General features: G+C 35.7%; 1 protein-coding gene across 1 annotated transcript in view; it reads left to right on the plus strand.

Moving 5' to 3' along the window:
* Positions 1 to 17,429, plus strand: part of por (Protein-serine O-palmitoleoyltransferase por) — a 277,914-nt gene that overhangs the window by 187,921 nt on the left and 72,564 nt on the right. The window lies entirely within an intron of this gene.

The raw sequence follows: 17,429 nt of genomic DNA on the forward strand, positions 1-17,429 counted from the left end.
CAAGTCTGCAAGATTCTCTGACTAAATTGAATAGCTGTTGTAATAGATATGGTATGAAGGTCAGCGATAAAAAGATAAAGACAATGAAAATAGGCAGAATCATTGAAAATGTCAACTGTGTTGTGAATGGAGAAACTGTGGAACAAGTAAAACATTTCAGCTACTTAGGCACGATTTTTACTGAAGATGGTAAATTAAATATAGAAATAGACAACAGAATCAGCAAAGCTGGTATGGTAGGAAGTCAATTGAATAAATTCATAGGGAATAAGAGAGAAATTAGTCGGAACACTAAATTAGCTGTATACAAGACAGTGTTCAAACCTGTTTTAACTTATGAATCTGAGAGCTGGGTCAGAAGTAAAACACTTGACCAAAGACTAGAGACCGCAGATATGAGATTCCTGAGAAAGATTAGAGGACTGAACAGATGGCATCAATGGCAATATCATATTAAAAACGAGGATATTGGAAAGAACTTGACATTGTCAGTATCCAGGAATGCGTTAGCAGAGCTAATCTCAGGTCACTTAAACAGAATGGGCGAGGAAAGATTAGCAAAACAAGTGTTCTCTGCCAGGTTGGCAACAAAACGACCCAGAGGAAGACCAAGATATAGGTGGATTGATACAGTACAAAGTGCCTTAGACGATAGAAATATAAGATCTGATAATGTTGGAGTCTTGACAAGTAACAGACTGATTTCGAGGAAAATTGTAGATAGGAAGTAATGATATAATTTTTTCATGTAGTACTATCATGTTAAATGTAGTACTATCATATCAAATTCCTGCCATGTACCCCTTGAGGGTACATGGCAGGAATTTGATGATGATGATGACTTCCTACCATACCAGATTTGTTGATATTCTGTTGTCTATTTCCATATTTAATTACCATCCTCACTAAAAATCATGCCTAAGTAGCTGAAATGTTTCACTTATTCTATAGGTTCCCCATTCACAATGCAGTTGATATTTTCAGTGCTTCTGCCTATTTTCATTGTCTTTTCTTGTTATTGCTGACCTTCATACCAAATCTATTACAACATTTATTCAATTTAGTCAGGAAATCTTGCAGACTTCTAGCAGATTTATTTAGAGTTATAACATCATCCATATAAAGTAAAGAGCTGAGATTAACATCTCCAATTTTGATATCAGGTTTAATACCACTTTCCTTCATAATGCAATCCATATAGATAATGAATAACAGAGGGGATAATTTACATCCTTGTCTGACATGAGATTTAACATTAAACCATCTTCCTGTACTTCAGTTTTAACTGCTGACTTACAACTCAAATAAAGTCTAAGTATTGCTTGATATAATGCCCCATTGACACCATATAACTGTAGCGTATTGAATAGCATCTGTCTTGGCACCTTGTCATATGCCTTTTCCAGATCTACAAAAGTTAAATACAGATCTTTGTTATATTCCCATGATTTTGACAGCCTATGTTTGATCTGAATCCAGCTTCCCTTCCACCATCCTTCTCAACCGCTTCTCAAGTATACTTGCATAAATCTTACCAGGAACACTCAGTAGGGAAATACCTCTGTAATTCTCGTATTTAGTTTTATTTCCCTTTTTATATATGGGTACTATGAAAGCTCTACTGCAATCCTTTTCTGGAATTCGTCCCTCTATCCAGGCCTTCTGAAATATGTAGTACCACCATACCTCCGTTCTTGAACATTTCTGATCAAATACCATCTACTCCTGCTGCCTTTCCACATTGCAGGATTTTGATGCTTTTTCTACTTCAAGTATGAATATGCATTCCTGATTGCATGCCTGTTAAGTGTTTTTACCACTGTGCTGTCACTGATTGTTTCATTTAGCAATTTATCAAAGTAATTAATACCTAGAGTCCGAATAATAAATCAAGTAAGGTTTAAATGGATGAATAACACCATTAAGCTTGAGCTGCAAAAAAAGAAATAACTATGGAGGGAATTTAAGGAGAAAGGTGGCCGGCAGGCACATGAACGGTATAAAGCGCTGGCCAGAAGGGTAACGAGTGTGGTAAGAAAAGCAGAAAAGGATTACGAAAGAACATTGGCCATGCAGACTAAAGAGAATCCTAAACAGTTTTTTAGATATGTTGCAAGTAAAAGGAAAAATGTACATGGCAGAATGATTTTAAAGAATGCCGATGGTAGGGAGGTAACTGAATCAGTTGATATAGTTGAGTTACTGAGTGAGCACTTTGCAAGTATATATCATCCAGGTGGTGACATTGCAGAAACGAATGTACCAGTAGATTATACGGGAATTGTGGTGAATGAAGTGGAGGTGAGTAGTCTATTTCATAACCTCAATGTCAATACATCTGTGGGATTGGATGGTATACCAGCTCATGTCGTACATGAAGCAGCTAAAGAATTGTCAGTACCCTTGACCATTTTGTTTAATTTGAGTCTTGGGTCAGTCCCGAGTGGGTGGAAAGAGGGGAAAATAGTTCCACTGCATAAAGGATGTTCCAAGACTGCTGTTGTAAATTACCAACCGATTTGCATATCAGGAATCATTGTCAAGGTCTTAGAGAAATTAGTCAAGAAAAGAATACAGGATTGGATAGATGAAAATGGGATATTGTATGTGGGGACAGCATGGTTTTGTGAAGGGTAGATCATGCCTCAGTAACTTGCTCATAGGGGTAATGGGTTTACAGTGATACTACTGGACCTTGCCAAGGCCTTTGACAGGATATCACATGGAACCCTAATCAGTAAATTGGAGCAGATGGGGATAGATATAGGGTTGGTGAGATGGATAGGAGGGTGGTTCAAGGAGAGATACCAGAGAGTGGTTTATGCAGGAGTGGAGTCTAAAAGATGGCTTGTGACTAGTGGTGTGCCACAGGGCTCTGTTCTTGGACCACTGTTTTTCAATTTGTTCATCAATGATATAGGAAAGGATTTGAGAGGAAGTGTTCACTTGTTTGCTGATGATGGAAAGTTGGGTAGAGCAATTATGAGTGCACAGGATGTCAAAATTTTACAGGATGATTTGGATGGTTTGGAGGACTGGGCTAGGAAAAATGGATGTCAATTTAATGTGGCAAAGTGTAAGGTTATGCACTTTGTGGTGCAAAGAACAGCAGCAGTATATCGCATTGGTGGAACCGTACTCCAGTAGATTGATGAGGCCAGGGATTTGGGAGTGTTGGTGGATAGGGAATTGAAGTTTAGGGGGCACATTGCAAAAGTGACTAAATCAGATCATCAAATCACTTGGCTTCTGAAAAATACTTCAACATGCAGAGACAAACAAGTTGTTGTTCCTCTGTATCGAGCCTTGATAAGACCCCATCTGGACTACTGTGCCCAGTTATGGGCACCAGGGTTTCTTCGTGATGGGGAGGAAGTGGAGAAGATCAGAGATGAGTGACCAAGATGATAGCAGGTCTGTGGAATGAACCTTATTAGAATAGGTTGAAGATTTGTGGGTTGCAGAGATTGAACAATAGGCAAAGGAGGGGTGATATGATTGAGACATTCAAATTACTGAAGGGTTTCTATAAGATTAATCCAGAAGATATTTTTGAGAATAGAACTGGTGGTGGGAGGACTAGGAGACATACATGGAAGCTGGGCAAGAATGTGGTTAGCAGGGGTGTTAGAGCTAGGTTTTTTACTTGGAGAGTGGTGAATGAGTGGAATAAGCTTCCAGAGTCTGTTGTGGGTGCTACGACCGTGAATGAGTTCAAGGCAAGTATGATGGATACTGTGTCAATGTCAAATAGTTGTTCTTGACATGATGTTAGGGCCTCCCTCGATGTGTCTGTTGACTCCTTGGAGTTGCCCGGAACAATAATAATAATAATAATTTCTCCATACATCAAGGATATCTTTTTTTCTCCATTTTTCATGTCACCTTTATCATCACTAAATCCTTTTACAGCACTCTTTCCTCTGTTTCTGAGCTTTTTAAATAGCCTCTAGAATATTTTGTCACCTTCTTGATATTTATTTTCTATCTTCTTGCCAAAGTCCTCCCATGACTTTTGTTTAGCTAGTTTTACACAGTGTTTAGCTTTCTTACATTTTTCTCTGTATTGAGCACACAAGCTGACTTATTTGCCAGGAACTTTGATATGCTGTCTTCTTTTCCTTCACTGCCTCTTTAACTTCCTGAAGTTCTTATTTTTCTATCCTTGTAGACAACCTCATCACATGCCTCTCTGGCTGAATGTTTTCTACAGGGCTTGCCACAATCTCCAAGGTTTGGTTCCTGTTCTTAAACTCTTTCATTTTTATTTGCTTCAATTTTATCCTGCTCAAGACTAAATGGTGATCAATTCCAATCCTCTGTACACTAGTGTCCTGCACGAGGGAGAAAACATCACTATCAACAATAACATAGTCACTGAGACTTTTATCATTCCTTGCCTCTTCTCTGCATGTGAATTCGTGAACATTTTTATGGTGGAACATTGTGTTAGTAATAATTAGCCTTATTTCCTCAGCAGAAATCCAACAGGTATTGATATTATTATTAGCAATACATGGTATAAAAATCTCCAACAATGACCAACTTTTGCTTTTTCATTGTGTCAGTTGCTTTCTCTAAAGCCTCAAAAAATTCCTCCACTTCTACCTTAATGGAATTTTCTGTGGGACCATAGGCACAAATAATTCTCATTGTCCTGTTCTCCATTCTGATATTTGTCCACATCATTCTACTTGATATTGCCTGCCATTCAAGAAGATTAGCCTCATATTTAGTGTTTAGTACTATAGCTACTCCTTCTCCCTGATTGTCATTTCCTGAATATAACATTTCGTATTTATTGCTCAGAGAAATCTCGCCAGTTTTTTTTTATGTTGTTGTGTAAGTCACCCCTATTATATCGATCTGGCACTTATCCAGTTCTTCAGCTAGCTCCATTTCTTTGTCATTCAGGCTTCTTATGTTGATAATAACAATCTTGAACTCTAATAATGTTGAGCTGGGGTGTGTTTCAGGATTTGTTCTAGTTACTGACTTTTGCTGTTTGCCCTGGTTCTCTGGCAAAAACAATGGGGGCCTTGTTTAACCAGACAATGCACTATTTGAAATGAAATCCTGTCATGTTGTACCATCATTTTATATTGTAGTTTAAGCGATTAAAAATACTATTTGGTTGGTTAAATCCCAAATTGCCAGCCCATTCTTGTTCATTTTGTATCTAGGTAGATATCTCAGAGTGCACCACAAGAAGGTGAGGATTGGACAATAGGTCAGAAGCCCTGGTTTCCTTTAAAGGCTGTGTGGAGGTCCCTCTCAGTTATACAGCTTTGACCCTTAAATGTGTGCACGTGCACACACACACATATTTATTTATATAAGCAATGTCTAAATGTATTCCAAGGGTCAGAAGCTTAAATAAGGTAGGTGTGAACTGGGTGAATAATGAGATTACGCACATAATACATAGAAAGAAGGCATTATGGAGGCAACATAATATGAGTGGCAAGAACCAATTTCATGAAGAGTACAAAGAACAGGCAAGGAAGGTGACTTAGAGTCGGTAGGATGGCCAAAGTGCGGTATGAGCTAGAGTTAGCTAATGAAGCCGAAAAAAAAACCTTAGGGAGTTTTTTCAATATGTAGCCAGCAAAAAAAAAAAAAAAAAAAAAGATTATGGTAGGATGACTGATTGGAGAGAATAAAGACCACTATTCTTCTTCATCACACAGTCCACGAAGAACTATAGAGTAGATATTAGTAATATTCCTTATAGAAATCTTCTAGTCCTTGAATGACACTTTGCTTTCAGCTCTCTAAGTGAAGCAACAGTCTTGGAATAAGTCCTTCAAGAACTTGCATTGGCAGACCATTTGAGCTACTGATATGACCAAGCCACATAAGTTGTTTCCTTCAAATCTTAGTTATGATGTTATCCCTTGGACAGCAAAAGAGTTGAGTCCTACTTCAAATTATATGATGTGATCAGTGTATGGTATCTTTAGGAGGCATCTATGGCACATAATTTCAAATACCAGCAATCTCTTTTACTCTTCTTTTAGGAGGGTCCAAGTTTTACTTGCATATAGAAATATCAGGTCATCCCAAAACTCGTTTTTTTATACTGTACTTGTTCAAACATGGCTCAGCTTGTCTAAATATGGATTTTTAAAGCTTTATAAGTACTGCTAAGTTGGGGTGGTTTCATTCTAAGGAATTCTACTTTTCAAGAACATCATACAATAAGTTATTGTTTAAATAATCTTTTATTACTGTGGCAGTCACTGAAGAGCACATCATGCATTATGTGTTCAAAAAAAAAAAGCAACTACTGCTAATGCTGTAAAAAATGTGCAAGAAATGTATGGCAATAATGTTTTGAATGTGCGAAAGTGCCAGTGACATTCCAAAAATTTTGACAAGGGGACTTTAGCTTGAAAGACTCCCCTTGTTCTGGATGCTCTCTCTCAATAATGATATGCTGAAAGCTGCTATTGCAAATGCCAATGCAACTGGTATTTGACATTTAGCAAAAGATCTTAATTCATTATCAACGACCATCCATCACCATTTGCAAGAACTTGGAATAGTGTCTAAGCTCAGTAAGTGGGTTCCTCACAAACTGATGAACAACAATCAAAGAGAGCACGCCAACATCTGCACTGCTGTTCATTCTCAAAAGGTTCGGTCTCCATTTTTGAGTCGTGTAGTCACTGATGATGAAAAGTGGATACTTTATAAGAATGTTAAGTGCCAAAGGCATTAGTTTCATTTAGGGGAACAGGCCAAACCTCAGTCAAAAGAAGACATTACACTCGGAAGGTTTTGTTCAGTGTTTGGTGGGATATGGCTGGTATTGCACACTTTGAACTCTTGCCACAAAACCAAACAATCAGAGCTGAGTATACTGTGAACAACTCGATCGATTGAATGAAAAACTGAAAGAAAAGAAGTGTTCTCTGGTCAGTTGAAAGAGCGTTGTTTTTCACCATGATAATGTATGCCCTCATAGTGCAAGAATCACCCATAACCAGTAGTGAACTATAGAAATTTTAACAAAGGGCTCGCATCGTCGAGCAAAAAAAAAAAAAAAAAAAAAAAAAAAAAAAAAAAAAAAAAAAAAAAAAAAAACCCTAACTTAGCCCTTATAAGACTTATATTGCAACCTTGTAGAGCTTCTGACAGATATGATCCTGCTCCCATATCTTTGTAATCAATCTATGAAACACTCTTATCCCTCTGTCTCCTGTGGCCTTAATTAACTTTGCTGGGATTTCATCTGCACCTGGGGCCTTATTGCTGTTAAGCTGCTTAACTGCTATTTCAACTTCATGCCTAAGTGAAGGAGGTTCCAAATCAAAATTTTTCTGGTGAGAGACCTCCACATTTTCTTTATCCACTCTGCTGTACAGTTCCTCACAGTATTCTTTCCATCTGTTTTTGATTTCCAACTCTTCTGTTAATAATGCTCCATTCCTGTCTTTGATGACATTCAATTTAGGCTTAAACGTGTGCTTTAAATCACAAACTAAATAAAACATCCTTTTATAATTGTGCCTCCTCATCTGGAACTCTATTCTTCACATTTATTAGTATAGAACTTTTCCTTGTCCTGCTTGATGGCTCTTCTGACTTCCCTATGTAATCGCTTGTATTCTTCAGTCCCTGTGTCTCTCTGTGTTTCCAGCCGCCATCTTTTGATTAGTTCCCATGTCGAATCTGATATTCATGGGTCTCTTGGTCTTCTTATTGGGTCGAGATACTTCTTCACTGTATCCTGTATTATCAACTTGACTCCTTCCCAAAGAATTTCTGGTGAGTTCTCCTTATTGGTCTCCAAAAAATCATCCAACCGAGTTGATGTTTCTTCTGTGATTCCACTAGGAATTACTCTAACATCGAATCTAGTGGGACATGCCTGACCTGGAAGTTTTTGGAGTCTTAGTTTTACTTTGGCTCTTACTAGCTGATGGTCTGTACCACAATCTGCTCCAGGACAAGTATGCACATATGCTTGTCTTCCACTGCTGGAGAACCAGGATGTAATCAATCTGGTGCCTTGACCTATCAATGTTAGATGTCCAAGTATAGGTCCATTGTGGATGTTTCTGGAAGCAGGTATTGTAATAACTAATCTGTTAGCATGGGTAAATTCCAACAGTCTTTCACCATGGGTGTTACGTTCACCCAGACCAAACATGCCAAGCTTCGGCCTGACTCTCATACTCTTTCCCACTTTTGCATTTAAGTCGCCTAAGATGTACAGTATGTCTCTCTTTGGTAGGCAGTCCAAAACATTTTCATAGAATTACAGACAATCTCAAGATACATAAACTACCACAACTGATACATTGGTAGGCTGAGCCTCAAGTCTAATAGAGAGTATCCTATTAATGGGGTTATAACCAAGAAAGCTTCTTGCCTGAGCTGTCTTCAGTATCACAGCTACCCCATGATGTTTTGCGTCACCACTTGAGTAAATAACTAGCTTACCATCCTGTCTTTTTGAAGTGACCTCCATTCCATCTGGTCTCTGCAATTCCCAGGGTGTCAATTTTATACTTATTTCTTTACAGACAATCTCAAGAGTACCCATCTGTAGACCCCGAACTTTCCATGTGCCTATGTAAAATTCCCTTCTAAGATTAATCTTATACCTTCTGTGTTGCTCATTCATGGTATCACTGACTTTTGATACATTATAGAGGCACAGAAATTGAGCCTATGCGACTTCCTTGCCTCCAAATCTCCTATAGAAATGGCATTATGAAGCTTTCACAATGTTGGGAGAGTGTTATCAATTCAAATGGAGAGTATATACTTTATTGAATTAGCAGATGATTTATTTTTAATATCCTTTCAAAATTTAATGCTAAAAACAACATTACTTTTGTTGTTTTTAGCATTAATTTAATGCTAATTAAATTAATGCTAAAATGACCTGATAATTGAATTAACTAGTATGTCAATAAGGCATAATCTGTTGGTAATTATAAGTTTGTTATGAGGAGTACAAAGAACAGTGGTTTTAGTTTTTGGAGTGGTGTTGCTGCTTTTGCAATTTTTGTTCTAATATCCTGTCTTGATCTGTCATCTTTATTAAAGATATTTTCCTAGATATTTAAACTGATCAACTTCTTCTATGGGTATATCCTTAAGTAGGATTTTTTCAGTTTCTGCTATAGCACTTCCCTCTTGGTCAGAAGGACAGATATTTGCCATTGTTTTCGATACTTATGATTTAGCCATATTTTTTTAAGAGTATGAATTAATTTTGTGATTTCTTGAAGATCTGATTTGTTTTCTGCTTGAAGATTAATATCATCAGCAAACTTTAGATGGTTTATTCTTCTTCCTCCTACCATCACACCACTATCACAGTTCTCCAATGCTTCATTTACAACATATTCGAGGAAGCAATTGAATAACATTAGTCATAGTTTGCACCCTGTCTCACTCCTCACTCCATTGGAAAGGAAGCGCTATAATTCTCCTTGTTCTCAACCATCATTTCAAAAGATAAGTGCAGAGATTCGGTCAGTGATATTATTTTGTTGTCAATTCCGTAAGGTTACAGAATCTTCCAAAGGCTATTATGCTAAATAGAATCAGAGGCTTTCTGTATTTCAATAAAATTATGGCATAGTACTTTATTATGTTCTACATTATGCTCTTTGTACTTCTTTAAGTGTAAAATAATCACTATTCTCTGTTGGGACAATATCCTCTAATTTTTGTTGGTCCACTTCATCATCATCACTTGAATAGTTTACTTGAATAATCATACCATATTTTTTGTATATTTTTCATGATCAGTAATATTCATTCCATCCTCATCCTCAATTATCCAGCTCTTATGAACTGGACAATTGAGGATGAGTTAATTTTTTAATTATTTGGTAGGGTCTTCCAAACAACGCTGGGATGTGGATGAAGTGAAATGGGCATTGTGTTATCCTATTTTTGCCAGCCTTGTTGGCCAAGTGGTTATTGTATTTGTTCTCCAACCAAAAGACTGCAGGTTCAAATCTCGCCAGGGGCATGGGTGTTTGTGATTGTCTGTACAAATATTAGTGGTGATTGGGGCGGTAGATGGCGTTGGTGTAGTTGTGGTTAGTTGGTGGATTTGGGTGGTGGAGATAGAACTGTAGAGTAGGTGCCCTCTCTCAATGAGTATTTGGACTCCCTGGAGGTGTCACGTAATAATAATAATAATAGTATGCTGTTATGTGGTTATTCTTATGATGATTATTTTCAATTTCTTTGCATTCTTTGGCAAGTCACTTATTTTTTTTTTGAAACTTGACCTCCTTTTTAATCTGTTCAGATAATTATACTGTTCTTTGTTGTTCCCAAGGATGCCAAATTGGTTGTAATCTTCTCTGCTGATCACAAACCTGTAATATTTCTTAGGTAATCCAAGGTTTATTAATGTTGCATTTTCTTTCTATGATATTTTCAGCTGTTTCAGTACCTGTCCAAGAGAGTCAGCAGGTATTTCAGAAAGAAGCAGAGGCAAGATTTGTTTTAAATAATTCTTTAGTGGTATTTGATTTGAGTTCTGTAAGGTTAAACTTTAGTCTTCATATTTTTCTTGTGGGTCTAAATCCAAATTTCAACAAATGTTGTTATGACTAAATTATGGTCACTTCCAATGTCAGCACTTGGGAAAGATCTACTTCTTACTGAGTTTATGCAGGTTTTTATTTAGTTTTTATAAGTATGTAATCAATTTGATTCCAAGTTCTTCCATCTAGAGAGATCTAGGTCCATTTTCATGACCTTTTTTATGAGAAATGTTATGGTGAGATCATGCAAAGCAAATTCAATTAGTTTTATAGTTTCTCCTAATCCAAAAGGGCCTGCAAAAAGGAGAAAATTCTTTCCTATATCTAATCTAATTTTTGCATTCCACTCCCCTTGTATTATTAGAAAGTCTTTCTTATGAGTTTCAAGAATCAGGTTATTGATATGGTCATAAAGGTGAATTACTTACTTCCTGATCATCATCATATGAGGTTATTGGTGCATATACTTGTATAATAGTTATATTTATTGGTTTATCCTTTAATCTTACTACTGCACATATACTATTCACAGGTTTAAAGCCTATGACACAGTATTCATTTTGTTTGAATCAAGAAAGCAACTTCTTCTGGAGTGCCTGAATAAAGAAAGAGATCTCCTTCTTCTGTTAATTCTCTAGATTCTGGCCATCTCGTCTCACATAATTCTAAGGCAACTCAGGGATGCCAAAGATTGTATTCTCATAAGCTCTTAGGTCAACTTACAAAACTTTCATAGTGTCTACAAACATTCAGCTTTGAAATAATGTTGGATCTAGTATCTACTTTGCCTATGTAATTTTGCATCTCCAAAATGAAGCCTTATTGCTCTTTGTTTTAGTAATGAACAATTTATATGTTTTAAGTTGCATGCCGTTCTGAGTAACGCGATGAAATCTTGTGCCGTTCTGTCCAGGACATGAATCCCCCCCTTGTCCAGTGTATCCATGCTGTATCATATACACTACCCACCCGTTAATTAAGTTTTAAAGTTAAGTTTTAAATTGCTCACCATTCTGAGTGGTTCTTGGTTGCAGTATCGCAGTGCTTGTGTTCAAGTAATCCTTATTTTACTTAATAATGGCCTCAAAGTGCAAGAGTAGTGATGTTGGCAATTTGGGTATGCCAAAGAGAAGCTGTAAAGTGTTTCCTTTAAGTGAAAAGGTGAAAGTTTTCGACTTCATAAAATAATAAATAAATAATAATAATAAAATGTATGCTGAGATTTCTAATATTCCATTCACATTCAGATAAATTTTATTATAGTTTGTTGTTATAATTGTCCCATTTTATTATTAGTTATTGTTGTTAATCTCTTACTGTGCATAATTTATAACTTAAACTTTAAATGAAATTAAATCATTAGGAAAAAACATAGTATATATAGGGTTCAGTACTGTCCATGGTTTCAGATATCTGCAGGGTATCTTGGACTGTATTAGTAATGGGAGACTTCAGTACAAAAACAGGAAAGTATTCTGAGGACATGAAAAAAGTAATGGGGAAATTTGGGATTGATGACATAAATATAAGTGGTAATTACTAACACTTTATTTTTTCATAGAGGCTGTCACCTCATCTGATGGGAAAACTAAAAATGGTGTTTGATTATCTTAGTCAACAAAAAATGGAAAACGTAATTTCAAAAAGTAAACACCTTAAAGAAAATAGATATGGATTCTGATCATGAAATGAATCAGCAGAAATAAAGCTTAAATTCAAAAACAACTACAAATAGGAAAAGACCTTTAAGATTTGACACCCTAAAATTAAGACTCCAGTACACAAAATGTGTTTTTAAGAAAAATTTAATTACAAAACATGAGAATTAATTCTTAAAAACAGATGTTTGGGGGAAAAAAGTAAAAAATGCAAAACTAGATGCAATGAAATAAACATTATAGAATAAAGAGAAGCCTAATAATAATTTGTGTACTACTGAAATAATACACCTGTGACATCAAAAGAAAAACTTTCTACTCAGAGCACACCTGAATTGCTAAAGAACCATAAGCAGTTAAAAAATGAAATTAAATCTAAATGTAGAGAAGCAAAATCATACTTGAGAAAATAAAAGCAGATATGCCAGAATGCAGTTGGCCATCATAATACAAAATTAGTATATAGCACAGTAAAAGAACTTTCAAAAAGACTATACCACTAAAATGAAAGATAAATGACGCAGTCTGACTGGTGAAGTTAAAAAAAAATTCTGAAATCTGGATGGAATATTTTAAACAAATTTTTGTAAAAGTTAACACTGAAAACACTTTTTTTTTTTAACCAAAAAAAAAAAAAAATTTTGCTAAAAAGTGAGGGTACCCCAAAAATATTAAAGATGGAAATAGATACTGCAATCAGACAAATTAAAATAGATAATGCTCCAGGTAGAGATGAAATAGCTGATGGAGTTCTAGAACTATGAAGAAGAAGCTGCAAAGAATTATTTAGTGTGTTTATTCAACCAAGTCTTAAATTCTAGGGAAATACCCAATTACTAGAAATGGGAAGAATAAGTCCCTTACATAAAAAAGACTGTATACAGGAATGTCCAAATTATAGGCCAATAACCTTATTAAGTCACATATAAATTATTTATCAGGATTGTACAATACAGAATTCATATAACTAATGAGCAACATCTAGGAAAAGAGCAACTGGGATTTAGGAGAGGGAGATCTACAATTGATGTAGTCTGTATTCTTTTACAGTTGCTGAATTGATATGGGGGGAAAACCCAGAAATCCTTATTGCTGCTTTATAGACTTTAAGCAAGTATTTGACTAAGTAAGCAGAAATAAATTGTTTGAAATTTTAGAACAAAAATATAAAAGAAGGGGGAAAAATACTCACTATCATATTCCAGTACTATAAAAATACTATAAAATTTGGAGCAGCTGAAACTTCTGAAATATCAGTTAAGAGGGTCATCATGCAGGGATGTCTCATCATATTTGCTTAATCTGTGCCTGGAAGAACTAGTAAAAGAGTCTGTTCCAGAAGACATGGGAATAACTGTGAATGGACAAAATTTATACCATATAAAATATGCAGATGATATAGTATTATTCAGATAATAAGGGAAACTTAAAAGTATATGATTGAAAACCTACTTAAAACAGCAAAGCCTATATGATGGAGATAAATTTTAGTAAAAGCAAAACATGGTAATAGTTCACAGAATAAATCTAGGGTGGTCTACTATGACCAAACTTACAAATACATGGAAAAATACACCTCTCCAGAGAACTTAAAATCACAGTATATAGTTCAGTGGTACTCCTGCAGTTCTTGATGGTGCAGAAACTTGGGTTACAAACAGAAAGAAGAACAAAGATCAAAAGGCTTAGAAAACAAGTGGACAAAATGAAAATGATTGGACAAAGACAAGTATTTAAGAAAAATAAAACATCATGGACTGAAATGAAAAATAATCAGGAGACCAGAAAATAATTACACTACCATATTTTAATAATACAAAAATCAGAGAAAAACAGTTACAATGGTATGGACATATGTACAGAATGCCTACCAAAAGGTTTCCTCAAATTCTCCAAAATGGAAGAGTAGTAGGAAAGATACCACCAGGAAGACCTAGAAAGAAATGGATAGAAAACATCAAAAGTATAGGGTCTGAACTCTTACAGAAATTTAAATTACTTGGCTACTGATAGATTGGACTGGAAAGCTCTTATTCAGAGTAGCCTTGGATTGCCTTAGGCAGATGAAGATGATGAATGTCAAAAGTATTAGGAATAATAAGAGGGAAGTATTTTTTTAGCATTCGTTGATGCAACCTTGCTAAAGTTATAGGCATTAGCGAGACTTGGTTGACAGCATATGATGTTAGTTACAGGAATATCGTGTGAGGAGTATAGTATTTTCATAGAAGACTGGAATAATTTGAGAAGCATATTGTTGATGATAGTAGATGAATGGCAGCTGAGTAGGAGGTCATCAGGAAGACAGATGTAGTTCATTTGAGGTAATCTGGTGTTAAATAGAGGTCAGCAGGGTAAAATACACAGTGGGGAGGGGGACAGGTACAAGGGGAAATGTAGAAGACATGACTTGCAAATTAACATGACTTCAGGATGACCAATTATTATGGGGGAGAACTTCAAACAGGGGAACATAGATTTGCAGGAAGGAAATGGAATTTATTCACCTACTAAGAAGTAATTATTTGAAATTAGCTGAGCAGACCAAAGAAAATCTCAGAGTTCTTTCACTATATGACAAGTAAATGGAAGAATGACTATGGAAGGAAAACTTGAATCAGTGCTGGTAGCAAGCTGACAGAAGCAAACAAAAGAGTTGAATTACTCAGTGACTACTTTGCAAAGATCTAAGTGAAGCTATTGCTGTGGCAGCAAGTGATATGGAATAGAGATTGGTGAATTGAAAGATCTTAGGATATTGCAGAATTTCAGTGCACATATGACCATAGGATTGAATGGAATATCAGCTTATGTATTTTGAGAATTTGCAAAGGAATTTGCATCTTCTGAATGTTTAACTTTGTGTTTCAGCTCTAGTAAAGGCACAAGGAAACGAGGAAGACAAAATTGTTCTGTTGCACAAAGGAAGCTCTAAGACTGAGGTAACAACTTATAGACCATAGTGGTAAAGATACAGAAAAAGTTGGTCAGAGACAGAATTCAAGAATTAGTGGATAAGAGTATGATACTCTATGGGGCATTGGTTTGGAGACTGCTTGATGATACTGCACTGCCCTGCATGGTATACTGTCAAACACATTTTGCAAATGTGTTTGACAGTATACCATGTGGAACTCTGTTACACGAATTGGCATGGTGGATATGAAGCTGGTGGTTTGTGTATGAGGGTGATTGATGGGATAGATATCAAAGCGTACAGTCATCCCTCAACGCTGGGGTTCCATTCCATCAGAAAGGACCTAAGTCGGTTTGGACGTAAGTCGATACATTAAATCAACAGAGTTATAGGGGGTTAGGGACTTAACAGTAATAAGTATATAGTCATTTTAATTTTTAAATCTTATTATAAAAGTTTGGCCGATGTAACTTAAACCGCATGAATATGGGATATTGTAAACTCCAGCATATTAAACTGCACGAGCATATCCCATGCTCGTGCAGTTTAAGTTACATCGGCCAAACTTCAAGAAGCCTTGAGATAAGACAGAGAGAACACATCAGATATGTCAAAAACAACAGACAAGATATATCGGTCTTATCTTCCTATTTCTCCACAACCAACCATGTCATTGAGTGGGATAAAAGCTGTACTCCTTACATAGAAGAGGATTACTGCTCTCATATTTTTAAAGAAGCCACAACAGTCGCCCGTTCTGTAGAAAATCTTAATAGGAACCAAAGTTTAATCTTATCCGAGATCTGGAAGACCCTAATTAGATCTCTAAACACACAAGAAATGAACTTTAGTACCAACTATAAAACATTCCTAAACAACAAGTGAAATCATGTACGTGTCACACGTGTATTGCACACGTTCAGTGTTGTTTTGTAATTTATAATTAGAATTCTGTTAATGTCTAGTCTGTAACATGTTTTGTTAGCTTTAGATCCTATCATCAGTCCTGTATCCTGAAGATGCCAACATCTTTAGTTGGTGAAACTAGTTGGTATTAAAATAGTTTTTTCTCAGATACTTGATCAACATTTCCCAAATAGTCAATTCACATAGCTTCTGTGGTCAAGAAAAAAATATCATTTAATACAAAGTAATATAGTTTATGCATCACAATATGTGTGTCTCCCTGCTTAATGTGCCTTTTGTGATTGTTTTCCCTTAGCAAATTCGAATCGAAGCATGCAAATGTTCATCAGTCAGTTGAGAAGAAAATTTACTTTTTCTAAAACTCATGGTAGAAAATGCTTGTTTGCAAATGTGTGTGTGCTTCCAAATGCTACCATAACTTCTTTGCAAAACTGATTAATCCTTCAAATTTTTTGCTAAGCATCAATAAAATTTTTCAACATTTTCTAACGAAAATGCATTCTTCAATGTTTCATTCTGTTCCAAAACTTCCATCTGTGGTTGGTTTGATACATCATCAATGTCGACATTAAAAGGGTTCAAAAATAATCACATTTCGATGCTATTTTTATGAAAATCCACAAATCTTGTTGAAAATTCCGTTTGTAAATTTTCAATAATACCAACAAAAGTTTCCTTTTGTCTTTGCCAATTGTAGATGCAGATTTGCATCATATATAATGATGTAGATTTTCTTCCATCATATGTTTCTTCAACAGACACAGTTTGTCCTTCAAAAGCTTTTATATCAGAGAACAGTTCGACTAGTTTACCTTGGCCCTACAGATTCACATTAAATTCATTAGGGTACGTTGTAATATCTTCCGTAAATGCAAGAGACATAATCCATTTTTTATCTGATAGTTGTGAGCAGTATTTTCATGTTCCCTCATGAAAATATCTATTTCTTCATGTAAATTAAAAAATTTACATTTACAGCCAAGTAGTAGATAACGTCCTTCTACTGCAATTCTATTTCTATCAAGAATTCTTGAAATTGGCGGTGTTTCAGACCATTGCATTGGATGTAATTTACAGTTGTATCACGATGTCCATGACATCTTTCATTGATAGAAATAGAATACCCCCATTTTCAATAAAAAGTACTTGCTGTTCCATTTATCATTAAACTTTCTTCCTACATCTGCAATTTTACGCTTTCTTGAACCCATTTTTGAAATTATTTTTAACAAATACCCTCTGAAAATAATAGTTGATGGTGTTGAATTATATTAAAAGATGGACCAGGAACGTGACTTCAAAAGTGCGCCAAAATTTTGATTGTCGTTGGATGAAGTCGCCTTTGTTATCCCCACTCATGATGACTCACACAGTTAACTCATGCCAAGTTGCACGGAAATA

This window comes from Typopeltis vanoorti, chromosome 5 (genome assembly GCF_054136105.1).
Source record: "Typopeltis vanoorti isolate ZY-2024b chromosome 5, IOZ_Tvanoo_1.0, whole genome shotgun sequence".
NCBI lineage: Eukaryota > Metazoa > Arthropoda > Arachnida > Uropygi > Thelyphonidae > Typopeltis > Typopeltis vanoorti.